General features: G+C 40.0%; 1 protein-coding gene and 1 pseudogene across 1 annotated transcript in view; one reads left to right on the forward strand and one right to left on the reverse strand.

Moving 5' to 3' along the window:
* The window catches only part of Pex14 (peroxin 14), a 174,031-nt gene that overhangs the window by 39,173 nt on the left and 122,358 nt on the right, over positions 1-12,500 (forward strand). The gene's annotated exons all lie outside the window — the stretch shown is intronic.
* LOC137637933 (cuticle protein AMP1A-like) lies at positions 8,244-11,606 on the reverse strand (annotated as a pseudogene).

Below are 12,500 nucleotides of genomic sequence, written 5' to 3' on the forward strand. Positions count from 1 at the left end.
TGTTCAAGAACACTCGCTTGTTTGGTTCTCCTTCTGGCTTTGTCAAACCTTATTCAAACTTTTTTCTGCCTTTTCCATTGTTCATTACTTTTTCGTCATCATAACTTCCTTGATGACATTCAGTTTAGCTTTACTGATCAAAATTAAAATTGACCAGACAAATATTGTCTTATATGACTACAGTTTTCTTAACTTGAATGAACAATTTCAAAGTTAATCAGAAAACAGGATATTTGTGGAAGTTTCACTTCACAGAGGTCAAGAGTTTTTCTCTTAAACAAGCAATAAATTGTGACACAAACAATATAAAATTGTGACACTAACAATATAAAACAAACTATTTTCTTTTGTCTGTGCATTTGTTTTTTTTTTTTCTTGTGGATGGAGGAATATTCTTTATTTTTTTGGCACATGTTTGAATGTTTTATTATCTTGATTCTTTGCTTCTCGGAGGGTGAGCTTTTAAATTTTATTTAAATATCATATGCTCATTATTATTACTTTTTATGGTGTTCTGAAATAAGACACGTCGTTTTTAAAATATTATTATTATTATTATTATTATTATTATTATTATTATTATTATTATTATTATTATTATTATTATTATTATTATTATGATTGGCATTATTATTATTATCTATAATATATGTTATATAGAAAATATATAACCGAAGAACTTTCTATAAATTTTCTATAGAACAAAATTTTTAGATTTGAAAATATAAATAATCGAAATATTTTGGACAACATAAAAAGAAAGACAAACAGATCAACAGTGACGGAGAGACGAAAATAAAGAACTCAACAATTACGATGATTTTGACAATTTCGTCTTTGTTGATCAAGAATTAATTTTAGCCGAATCACAGTTTCTTGATCTTAGAGCACCCAGAACTGAATGCTCATTTTAAGGTGGGCTAATGCCAGCACAGTTTCTTGATCTTGGAAAACCCAAAACTGAATGCACATTTTAAGCTGGCCTAATGCCACCACAGTGTCTTGATCTTTGAGCATCCAGCCCTGAATGCACATTTTAAGCTGGGCTAATGTCAGCACAGTTTATTGATCTTTGAGCATCCAGCACTGAATGCACATTTTCAGCTGGCCTAATACCAGCAGAGTTTCTTGATCTTGGAGCACCCAGAACTGAATGCACATTTTAAGCTGGCCTAATGCCAGCACAGTTTCTTGATCTTGGAGCACCCAAAACTGAATGCACATTTTAAGCTGACCTAATGCCACCAGAGTTTCTTGATCTTTGAGCATCCAGCACTGAGTGCACATTTTAAGCTGGGCAAATGCCAGCACAGTTTCTTGATCTTTGAGCATCCAGCACTGAATGCACATTTTAAGCTGGCCTAATGCCAGCACTGTTTCTTGATCTTGGAGCACTCAAAACTGAATGCGCATTTTAAGCTGGCCTAATGCCCGCACAGTTTCTTGATTTTTGAGCACCCAAAACTAAATGCACATTTTAAGCTGGCCTAATGCCAGCACAGTTTCATGATCTTGGAGCATCCAGCACTGAATGCACATTTTAAGCTGGCCTAATGCCAGCACAGTTTCTTGATCTTGGAGCACCCAAAACTGAATGCACATTTTAAGGTGGCCTAATGCCAGCACAGTTTCTTGATCTTGGAGCAGCCAGCACTGAATGCACATTTTAAGCTGGGCTAATTCCAGCACAGTTTCTTGATCTTTGAGCATCCAGCACTGAATGCACATTTTAAGGTGGCCTAATGCCAGCACAGTTTCTTGATCTTGGAGCACCCAGAACTGAATGCGCATTTTAAGCTGGCCTAATGCCAACATAGTTTCTTGATGTTGTATCACCCAAAACTGAATTCACATTTTAAGCTGGCCTAATGCCAGTACAGTTTCTTGATCTTTGAGCATCCAGCACTGAATGCACATTTTAAGCTGGCCTAATGCCAGCACAGTTTCTTGATCTTTGAGCATCCACCTCTTAATGCACATTTTAAGCCTGCCTAATGCCAGAACAGTTTCTTGATCTTTGAGCATCCAGCACTGAATGCACATTTTAAGTTGGCCTAATGCCAGCACAGTTTCTTGACCTGGGAGCATCCAGCACTAAATGCACATTTTAAGCTGACCTAATGCCAGCACAGTTTCTTGATCTTTGAGCATCCACCTCTTAATGCACATTTCAAGCTGGCCTAATGCCAGTACAGTTTCTTGATCTTTAAGCATCCAGCACTGAATGCACATTTTAAGCTGGCCTAATGCCAGCAAAGTTTCTTGATCTTGGAGCATCCAGCACTGAATGCACATTTTAAGTTAGCCTAATGTCAGCACAGTTTATTGATCTTTGAGCATCCAGCACTGAATGCACATTTTAAGCTAGCCGAATGTCAGCACAGTTTTTTTTTTTTTATCTTGGAGCACTCAAAACATAATGCACATTTCAAGCTGGCCTAATGCCAGCACAGTTTTTTGATCTTTGAGCATCCAGCACTGAATGCACATTTGAGCTGGCCTAACGACAGCACAGTTTTTTGATCTTGGAGCATCCAGCACTGAATGCACATTTTAAGCTAGCCTAATGTCAGCACAGTTTCTTGATCTTTGAGCATCCAGCACTGAATGCACATTTGAGCTGGCCTAACGACAGCACAGTTTTTTGATCTTGGAGCATCCAGCACTGAATGCACATTCTAAGCTGGCCTAATGCCAGCACAGTTTCTTGATCTTGGAGCATCCAGCACTGAATGCACATTTTAAGCTAGCCTAATGTCAGCACAGTTTCTTGATCTTTGAACATCCAGCACTGAATGCACATTTTAAGCTAGCTTAATGTCAGCACAGTTTTTTGATCTTGGAGCACTCAAAACATAATGCACATTTTAAGCTGGCCTAATGCCAGCACAGATTCTTGATCTTGGAGCATCCAGCACCGAATGCACATTTTAAGCTAGCCTAATGTCAGCACAGTTTCTTGATCTTTGAGCATCCAGCACTGAATGCACATTTTAAGCTAGCCTAATGTCAGCACAGTTTTTTGATCTTGGAGCACTCAAAACATAATGCACATTTTAAGCTGGCCTAATGCCAGCACAGTTTCTTGATCTTGGAGCATCCAGCACTGAATGCACATTTTAAGCTAGCCTAATGTCAGCACAGTTTCTTCATCTTTGAGCATCCAGCACTGAATGCACATTTTAAGCTAGCCTAATGTCAGCACAGTTTTTTGATCTTGGAGCACTCAAAACATAATGCACATTTTAAGCTGGCCTAATGCCAGCACAGATTCTTGATCTTGGAGCATCCAGCACTGAATGCACATTTTAAGCTGGCCTAATGCCAGCACAGTTTCTTGATCTTGGAGCATCCAGCACTGAATGCACATTTTAAGCTGCCAGCACAGTTTCTTGATCTTGGAGCATCCAGCACTGAATGCACATTTTAAGCTGGCCTAATGACAGCACAGTTTCTTGATCTTTGAGCATCCAGCACTGAATGCACATTTTAAGCTGGCCTAATGCCAGCACAGTTTCTTGATCTTGGAGCATCCAGCACTGAATGCACATTTTAAGCTGGCCTAATGCCAGCACAGTTTCTTGATCTTGGATCACCCAAAACTGAATGCATATTTTAAGCTGGCCTAATGCTAGCACAGTTTCTTGATCTTTGAGCATCCAGCACTGAATGGACATTTTAAGCTGGCCTAATGCCAGCACAGTTTCTTGATCTTTCAGCATCCAGCACTGAATGCACATTTTAAGCTGGCCTAATGCCAGCACAATTTCTTGATCTTGGAGCACCCAGAACTGAATGCACATTTTAAGCTGGCCTAATGCCAGCACAGTTTCTTGATCTTGGAGCATCCAGCACTGAAGGCACATTTTAAGGTGGCCTAATGCCAGCACAGTTTCTTGATCTTGGAGCACCCAGAACTGAATGCGCATTTTAAGCTGGCCTAATGCCAACACAGTTTCTTGATGTTGTATCACCCAAAACTGAATTCACATTTTAAGCTGGCCTAATGCCAGTACAGTTTCTTGATCTTTGAGCATCCAGCACTGAATGCACATTTTAAGCTGGCCTAATGCCAGCACAGTTTCTTGATCTTTGAACATCCACCTCTTAATGCACATTTTAAGCTGGCCTAATGCCAGAACAGTTTCCTGATCTTTGAACATCCAGCACTGAATGCACATTTTAAGTTGGCCTAATGCCAGCACAGTTTCTTGACCTGGGAGCATCCAGCACTAAATGCACATTTTAAGCTGACCTAATGCCAGCACAGTTTCTTGATCTTTGAGCATCCAGCACTGAATGTGCATTTTAAGCTGGCCTAATGCCAGCATAGTTTCTTGATCTTTGAGCATCCAGCACTGAATGCACATTTTAAGTTGCCCTAATGCCAGCACAGTTTCTTGAACTTGGAACATTCTGCACTGAATGCAATTTTTAAGCTGGCCTTATACCAGAACAGTGTCTTGACCTTAGAGCATTCTCCACTGAATGCACATTTTAAGCTAGCCTAATGTCAGCACAGTTTCTTGATCTTTGAGCATCCAGCACTGAATGCACATTTTAGGCTAGCCGAATGTCAGCACAGTTTTTTGATCTTGGAGCACTCAAAACATAATGCACATTTCAAGCTGGCCTAATGCCAGTACAGTTTCTTGATCTTTAAGCATCCAGCACTGAATGCACATTTTAAGCTGGCCTAATGCCAGCAAAGTTTCTTGATCTTGGAGCATCCAGCACTGAATGCACATTTTAAGCTAGCCTAATGTCAGCACAGTTTCTTGATCTTTGAGCATCTAGCACTGAATGAACATTTAAAGCTAGCCGAATGTCAGCACAGTTTTTTTTATCTTGGAGCACTCAAAACATAATGCACATTTCAAGCTGGCCTAATGCCAGCACAGTTTTTTGATCTTGGAGCATCCAGCACTGAATGCACATTTTAAGCTGGCCTAATGCCAGCACTGTTTCTTGATCTTGGATCACCCAAAACTGAATGCATATTTTAAGCTGGCCTAATGCCCGCACAGTTTCTTGATCTTTGAGCACCCAAAACTAAATGCACATTTTAAGCTGGCCTAATGCCAGCACAGTTTCTTGATCTTTGAGCATCCAGCACTGAATGCACATTTTAAGCTGGCCTAATGCCAGCACTGTTTCTTGATCTTGGAGCACCCAAAACTGAATGCACATTTTAAGCTGGCCTAATGCCAGCACAGTTTCTTGATCTTGGAGCATCCAGCACTGAATGCACATTTTAAGCTGGCCTAATGCCAGCACAGTTTCATGATCTTTGAGCATCCAGCACTGAATGCACATTTTAAGCTAGCCTAATGTCAGCACAGTTTCTTGATCTTTGAGCATCCAGCACTGAATGCACATTTGAGCTGGCCTAACGACAACACAGTTTTTTGATCTTGTAGCATCCAGCACTGAATGCACATTTTAAGCTGGCCTAATGCCAGCACAGTTTCTTGATCTTGGAGCATCCAGCACTGAATGCACATTTTAAGCTAGCCTAATGTCAGCACAGTTTCTTGATCTTTGAGCATCCAGCACTGAATGCACATTTTAAGCTAGCCTAATGCCAGCACAGTTTTTTGATCTTTGAGCATCCAGCACTGAATGCACATTTAAGCTGGCCTAATGCCAGCACAGTTTCTTGATCTTGGAGCATCCAGCACTGAATGCACATTTTAAATTAACCTAATGTCAGCACAGTTTCTTGATCTTTGAGCATCCAGCACTGAATGCACATTTTAAGCTAGCCTAATGTCAGCACAGTTTTTTGATCTTGGAGCACTCAAAACATAATGCACATTTTAAGATGGCCTAATGCCAGCACAGTTTCTTGATCTTGGAGCATCCAGCACTGAATGCACATTTTAAGCTGGCCTAATGCCAGCACAGTTTCTTGATCTTGGAGCATCCAGCTCTGAATGCACATTTTAAGCTGCCAGCACAGTTTCTTGATCTTGGAGCATCCAGCACTGAATGCACATTTTAAGCTGGCCTAATGACAGCACAGTTTCTTGATCTTTGAGCATCCAGCACTGAATGCACATTTTAAGCTGGCCTAATGCCAGCACAGTTTCTTGATCTTGGAGCATCCAGCACTGAATGCACATTTTAAGCTGGCTTAATGCCAGCACAGTTTCTTGATCTTGGATCACCCAAAACTGAATGCACATTTTAAGCTGTCCTAATGCTAGCACAGTTTCTTGATCTTTGAGCATCCAGCTTTGAATGGACATTTTAAGCTGGCCTAATGCCAGCACAGTTTCTTGATCTTTGAGCATCCAGCACTGAATGCACATTTTAAGCTGGCCTAATGCCAGCACAATTTCTTGATCTTGGAGCACCCAAAACTGAATGCACATTTTAAGCTGGCCTAATGCCAGCACAGTTTCTTGATCTTGGAGCATCCAGCACTGAAGGCATATTTTAAGCTGGCCTAGTTTCAGCATAGTTTCTTGATCTTTAAGCATCTACACTGAATGCACATTTTAAGCTGGCCTAATGCCAGCACAGTTTCTTGATCTTGGAGCATCCAGCACTGAGTGCACATTTTAAGCTGGCCTAATGCCAGCACAGTTTCTTGATTTTGGAGCATCCAGCACTGAATGCACATTTAAGCTGGCCTAATGCCAGCACAGTTTCTTGATCTTTGAGCATCCAGCACTGAATGGACATTTTAAGCTGGCCTAATGCCAGCACAATTTCTTGATCTTGGAGCACCCAAAACTGAATGCACATTTTAAGCTGGCCTAATGCCAGCACAGTTTCTTGATCTTGGAGCATCCAGCACTGAAGGCATATTTTAAGCTGGCCTAGTGTCAGCATAATTTCTTGATCTTTAAGCATCCTGCACTGAATGCACATTTTAAGCTGGCCTAATGCCAGCACAGTTTCTTGATCTTGGAGCATCCAGCACTGAGTGCACATTTTAAGCTGGCCTAATGCCAGCAAAGTTTCTTGATTTTGGAGCATCCAGCACTGAATGCACATTTTAAGCTGGCCTAATGCCAGCACAGTTTCTTGATCTTTGAGCATCCAGCACTGAATGCACATTTTAAGTTGGCCTAATGCCAGCACAGTTTTTCCTGACCTTGGAACATTCTGCACTGAATGCACATTTTAAGCTGGCCTAATGCCAGCACAGTTTCTTGATTTTGGAGCATTCAGCACTAAATGCACATTTTAAGCTGGCCTAGTGTCAGCACAGTTTCTTGATCTTGGAGCATCCAGCACTGAATGCACATTTTAAGCTGGCCTAATGCCAGCACAGTTTCTTGATCTTGGAGCATCCAGCACTGAATGCACATTTTAAGCTAGCCGAATGCCAGCACAGTTTCTTGATCTTGAAGCACCCAAAACAGTGCACATTTTAAGCTGGCCTAATGCCAGCACAGTTTCTTGATCTTGGAGCATCCAGCATTGAATGCACATTTTAAGCTGGCCTAATGACAGCACAGTTTCTTGATCTTTGAGCATCCAGCACTGAATGCACACATTAAGTTGGCCTAATGCCAGCACAATTTCTCGATCTTGGAGCATCCAGCACTGAATGCACATTTTAAGCTAGCCTAATGTCAGCACAGTTTCTTGATCTTGGAGCACTCAAAACATAATGCACATTTTAAGCTTGCCTAATGCCAGCACAGTTTCTTGATTTTGGAGGATCCAGCACTGAATGCACATTTTAAGCTGGCCTAATGCCAGCACAGTTTCTTGATCTTTGAGCATCCAGCACTGAATGCGCATTTTAAGCTGGCCTAATGCCAGCACAGTTTCTTGATCTTTGAGCATCCAGCACTGAATGCGCATTTTAAGCTGGCCTAATGCCAGCACAGTTTCTTGATCTTTGAGCATCCAGCACTGAATGCGCATTTTAAGCTGGCCTAATGCCAGCACAGTTTCTTGATCTTTGAGCATCCAGCACTGAATGCACATTTTAAGCCGGCCTAATGCCAGCAGAGTTTCTTGATCTTGGAGCACTCAGAATTGAATGCACTTTTTAAGATGGCCTTATGCCAGCAATTGTGAAGCATCCAGCATCAGATTATCTCTGTATTGTAAATATCAATAAGAGATACTTAGCTGAAAATTATTTACGGGTCAGAACGTCTCAATTACATGGACTTAAAAGTTTGTAAGTTTTTAGATCTTTTGGTATTTTACGAGTTGGTAACTTGAACCAATTTCCAATTTTTCTATTTTACTAAAAGGTTGACTAAAAAAAAATGTATGCAAAATATATTTATTTCTTCTCATCTGCAGAACTGATCTTGGGAGTTTTTCTATGCAGCTACAGAGTTTTTTTTTATGTTGATTATGTACATCAGAACAGTAAAAGACACAAATGGGTAATGTACAAAACATAAGTAAGTATTATACAACACATAAGTAAGTACTTTACAACACATCGACTTGAAAGAAATTCGAGAAGTTAATCGTTGGTGAAAAGTGAGTTTTTCCAGAGAACATTGGCGAAAGAGACGGGAGGAGGTTGGTCGGTCTGTTTATATGGGGAGAAGGAGACGAGACAGGAATGGGTCGTGATTGGTTGACAGAAGAGAGAGAGAGAGAGAGAGAGAGAGAGAGAGAGAGAGAGAGAGAGAGAGAGAGAGAGAGAGACCAGAAGTAGGCCATTATAAGGAGACGTTACGACTGAGAAGTTCAGGATCACGAGGGATGTGCTTCAAGAGTCCTAGTTCCTGAAGGATGCTAACGAAGGAGAGAATCCTTACTCGAAAACGACTCCTGCAGCTCTCTGCTCCTCAGCGAAGCGGATCTGCTCGATGGCGTGGGCAGGGAGTGGGTGGGGGGGTGGGGATGACGTCTCCTGCGGGTTGGAAGCCGTTTTCGTCGGCCACGTAGGTAATTTGGACAACAACTCCGTCAGGAAGAGTGAATCTGGTGAACAAATCAATAAATAATTGCTATTCAATTGCTAATCCTTAAACTAGTAGATGTATTTGATTTTCTATTAATTATCGGTTATCTAAATATATTCGATATATTTCCTGTCGTCTGAAATAGCGACATAAAATATGGTAGATGAAAGATCCCTATCTGTAGTGGTAGTCATTTTATAAAGAACAACTATTTCACAAAGGAAAATGGGACATTTTATTGGAACCTTCCTGTTACTCAAGGTACTTTTGACGGTTCTAAGTAATTTTCAATTATTCTTTTTGACGTAAAATGTCCCTCTGATTCCTTCGTAAATCCAAAGATATTGAATTAGAAATTGAAAGAGAAAAATTTAATAATTTTCACAGAGCATTCAGGATTTTAAAGAATCTCGAGAACTATCACTGAAGCACATAAGTTTTAATCTTACCTGTAGGATCCCTGGATGTTGACGGCGCCCTCCGCCCCAGGGGAGCCAGCGGCCTCCACGGCGGTGCCATCGCTGAGTTCGAAAGCGTAGTTGAAGTTTCCGTCGCCCTGGTCGTCTCGGTCGTCCCTCAGGATGGTGGTGTCGTCTTGGGGCTTTGGAGCAGCCAAGGACGCAGCGACCAGGCAGGCAAAGATGATCTGTTACAAGAGAAAGTGTCTTGCTATAGCAAATAGATATGAATATTTTTGGTGTCGGTTAGTGGCATTGCCAGACATACAACTGCTCGGTCTCTCTTTGTCTCTCTGGTAGGGGGAGAAAGGTGGTCATACTATGAGATCGGGGTACCTAGAAAGGAAAGGAGGAGAGAGTTGGAAGGGTTTAATCTGTGTGTGCATATCCAACAAATGATTTAGCCGTCATTTTTCACCGGTGCGTATATATATATATATATATATATATATGTATATACATTTTACATATATACAAATATGTACGGATGACAATCAACGCAATATGATTTTCAACTAGAAATAAATTTTTACCTTACATTGGGATCGAACCTAGTAACCCATCAACCTTACCACCAGAGGCTCTAAAAGAAGTCGGAACCTAAGTGTGAACTTCAAATGAGGATTTACCAGCTGGCCTAATATCAGTCTATCTAATTGTGAGGTAGAAATATATATAATCGTTATCCTCAGCCGTGACAAGTCCTCTGCTGGATAATGGCCTCAGATATGTCCTTCAACTCGCGTTGGTTTATGGTGTTTCTGTGCCAGTCTATGCCGGTTAATTTTCTTAGTTCATTAATCCATCGTCTTCTCTTCCTTCCCCTGCTTCTTTAGCAATCTTTAAGGACCTATTCTGTTATTCTTAATGTCCAACTATTATCTTTCATCCTCATTATATAACCTGCCCATGTCCATTTCTTTTTCTTACACGTTGTTAGAATATCCTCTGCTTTAGTTTGGTCTCGTATCCATGTCGCTCTTTTTCTGTGTCTAAGTGTTATTCCCTTCATTATTCTTTTCATAGCTCTTTGAGTTGTAACTAGCTTATGCTCTAAGGCTTTAGTAAGGCTCCAAGGCTTCTAATGCCTAAGTTAATACTGATAGGACCATCTCATTAAATTCTTTCCCTTTTAGAGAATGTAATATTTTACATTTCCTAATCTCATTTTATGTTTCACCAAAAGCTCTCAACCCCATGCTTATCATTCTTTCAATTTAGGTCTCATGTTCTGGGGAAACACTTACTGTCTTTCCTAAGTATGCATATTTATCATTAATCTCTTGAGATTCGCCCATTATCTTACTTGTTTTCTCTGCATTTTCATTGAATATCATCTTAGTTTTACTCATATTCATTTTCAGTCCTACATGTCTGCTTCCTATATTCAAATCCTCTATAATCTTTTATAATTCCTCCCATGGTTCACTAAATATTACTAGGACATCTGCAAATCTTAAGTTGTTACTGTTAATTTCTACATTCTCCTAATCTAAATCCTTGAAAACTTCTTCTAGACATGCTGTGAATAATTTAGGAGAGATGGGATCTCCCTGCCTAACTCATTTTTAAACGGAATTTTCTTACTTTCTTTACGTAGTTTTGGCTTACTCTACCTCCCGTATAGAGATCTTCAAGTGTTCCAACATAAGTTTCATCTATTCCTTGTCATGTATATATGCACATACATTTATGAGTATGTGTACTTAGTATTGAATGTATATATATATATATATATATATATATATATGTATATATATATATATGTGTATATATATAATATATATATATATAATGTATGTATATAGATATATGTGTGTATACATATATATGTGTGCGCGCGTGCGTGCGTGCATGTACCGGTATGAACGAGCAAATATGAACTGGACACGGTAATCTACAATGAAAAAAGTTAAAGCAATTATTCGTCAAAATCTGGAAAACATTTTGACTGACTGATATAGAGACATCAGCACACATCGAAGACTTTTGTCTCTTTAATGGAATACGAGTCGACACGAGAATGATGAAGGTCTTTTGAATCACACGGTGTTGGTTGGGTTAGTTACTGAGATGCTAATGCTAGAAAGCTAAAGTATCGAACGAATGGAGTCGAAATAAAACTTACCAGCTTCATGGTGGTGTTGAGTGTGGCGGGTTGGAGAGCTTCGAGGAAAGTGGTGTACCTTGCAAGCACCAGAAGCCCTTTATATACAGACGAGGCGAGCACTTTAGCCCTAATGAACTTGTCCCTCAATCCCCCAACCCCAGAAGCAACCCCCTTCTCTGACCTAAGGACCCCGTCGAGAGGAAGAACAAATAAACAACTTGGAGCGCTACCAGGTCCCGGATCCTTTCATTCCACGGACGGCCTAAAAATTTGGCCACTGGCTTCGACATCTTGTTGGGACGTGAGTTCAAATCTGCTTTCATCCTTCCCTTCCATATTGACCTCTGAGGAGCCCCGTGACCTCTCTTTGAATAATGTCTGTCCCCTTCGTTCTGTGCTTCAGGAGAGACGGCGCTGTCTTGTTTTGTTAGGTCAGAAAGGTCACAGCTGTTTCGAGTAAATAGGACAGAGGCTTTGTTATTGACAAGGGTCATCATTAAGAAGAGAGAGAGAGAGAGAGAGAGAGAGAGAGAGAGAGAGAGAGAAGGTACGACTATTATAACATCATGAATAGGAGTTATGAAAGGTATTTTTAACAATGATTTCTTAGCAAATAGACCCAAAAGACAATTTTTTTTACAGTCGTATATTATTCAACCTTCATCAAAGTGAAAAAAATTGTCTTTTCGCTACAATATTCACGTCAATTCATCACTTTAGAAAACAATTACCAAAATATACAACAGGAAAAATTACATTCACCCTTTAAAACTGTCCTAATATCTTTTAAGTTTTCCATCAAATAATAATATTCATTACATATACAATATCGATATCAACCAGCTATGCTTAATTGAATAAAAATAAAGGGCCAAAAATTCTTCATCAAACAATATTTGCCTCTTACTTTCTGATTTACTAAAATTGGGGAGGATATTCTCAGTATAATCTGACTTTTTAACATTGCCCAAAGTGTCACTTGATGCTAGGAAGATCTTTTTTACTCTATCTGAAAAGGACATTATCTTACCTGATAAA

The sequence above is a fragment of the Palaemon carinicauda genome, chromosome 3 (assembly GCF_036898095.1).
Source record: "Palaemon carinicauda isolate YSFRI2023 chromosome 3, ASM3689809v2, whole genome shotgun sequence".
Taxonomy (NCBI): Eukaryota; Metazoa; Arthropoda; class Malacostraca; order Decapoda; family Palaemonidae; genus Palaemon; species Palaemon carinicauda.